This window comes from Silene latifolia, chromosome 8, assembly GCF_048544455.1.
Source record: "Silene latifolia isolate original U9 population chromosome 8, ASM4854445v1, whole genome shotgun sequence".
Lineage (NCBI taxonomy): Eukaryota > Viridiplantae > Streptophyta > Magnoliopsida > Caryophyllales > Caryophyllaceae > Silene > Silene latifolia.
Genome location: NC_133533.1, coordinates 8,922,269 through 8,924,201, shown reverse-complemented (window position 1 = coordinate 8,924,201; position 1,933 = coordinate 8,922,269).

Here is a 1,933-nt window from a genome sequence, read left to right as displayed (position 1 = left end):
CCACGTAAATGAAACAAATCAGATAAGTTAAAAATTTATATGACTACCCGCGCAGGATGCTCACAAACCGTTTTAACATTAAACTTGAACCATAACAAAGCAAGTGCCGCAGACTCAGCCTCCGTGCCTACAATTCAGGAACCGCCTAACGTATCTACCATGAATAAGGCAACAGATACGCCATACTTTATTTTTTGCAGCCTTTTGTAAAAACCGCATCTGAAGAGATGCATTTAGTAGTGGAGAACACAACAAAGCAACCAGTGGAAAACAGATGGGAAGCAAACAAGCGGCAACGTAGTGAAAAGGAAGCACACGCAGAGCATGGCAAAGAACCGAACCAAGACATGCTTAACAACAAGAAGGATTCAAGGAACAAAACTACTTGATAGCCGAACCATGAAACAGATAAACAAGTATCAAATGAGCAATGCAACTACTTAGAAAACATGAATAAAACCAAAAGGATCAAATATAACAACGGTAATCGTGTCTTTCAAACCTAGAGCAACAAAATTATCAATAAGTTTAGTAAACTAAACAATCGATTTCAAGAGCTACAAGATAAGATTAAACTCACTAAGGACTTTCACCAAATGCCTCTCCAATTTCCTTTTTTTCCTTCTTCCGGATGTTAATTGTGTTGATTTGTTATTTCCTAACAGTTTTGGGTTTATCATTTGAATTCGGGACAAGAATTTACTCTCTTCCATGAATAATGATGGTAAACTATAATTGGATCTGATTTGATATAATTGGGACAAGAATTTGTGCTGTACAGGAAAATTTATTTTAAAGATGTTTTGTGCAGTAGATTATAATTGGGTTAAGTAAACACAAAGGAGAAGGCGGCAAAAAATAATACAAAAAAAAAAAACAAACCCGAGTTGGGCTTCAAAATTGGCCCAAAACAGAACAAACACAAAACCGCAACAAAGGCATACGGAAATAACTAAACATAGAAACTAAAAATAACAAAACCCGTGATTTCCACGGGTCCCAAAACTAGTTAATGCGTTTAATTAGAAATAAATATTTCTGTCTTAAGCAAAAATTTATAATATCTGATTATCTCATTTTTATGTGCCGCTAACTTTTTGTAACGCATTATCATAATCAAACAATTAAGATTCGAGCATGTCATCCTCGGGTGGCTTACCTGGTCTACGTGGTTTGCATGCTATCACGTACACCCGAGGGTTTACCCAGTACGCACTGAAAGTAGGGGTCGCATGTTCCCTCGTAAAAAAAGAAAAAAAAAACAATTAAGATTAACTAATAAATAATACTCCCTCCTAGTCTGATTGTTGGTTCATCTTTCCTTTTCCATGCTAGTCGGGTGTTGGTTCCTCTTTCCTTTTTTGGTAAGTTTTGTGTGGTCCAAATTCAATTCCATGTGGGATAGGGTGGTTTGTATGGTCCAAATTCATTTCCTTAATTTTGATGTCCAAAAAAAAGGGAACCAACAATCAGACTAGGAGGGAGAACAAAACATGAAAATAGGACAAAGGACTAAGAAATCACCAAACTACCACAAAATCTTATTATAGACGGTACATATCCGTCTATAACTAAGACGAGGCAAATATAATATCACATTCCTAATAGGACAAGCAACAAATAGGATGGTGGGGCCAAAAAAAAATTATCACTTTCAAACTATTTGACCTGTCTTTAGCTATAGACGGTTATATCCGTTAGGGGTGGTCGACAGTGCGGGTCGGCCTTACTAATCCGGACCCGGCCCGCCTGTGACCCGTTGATGAAACCGGCCCGCCAGATCCGGACCCGTGCCGACCCGCCCCTATATCCGGGTCGGTTCCGGGTCCCCAAATGTCACCTGACCCGTCCAAACCCGGACCCGCCCTAGACCCGCCTCACGGGTCACTTCTGACCCGGCCGGCTCCGGATCTCCCAAACACTGACCCGTCCC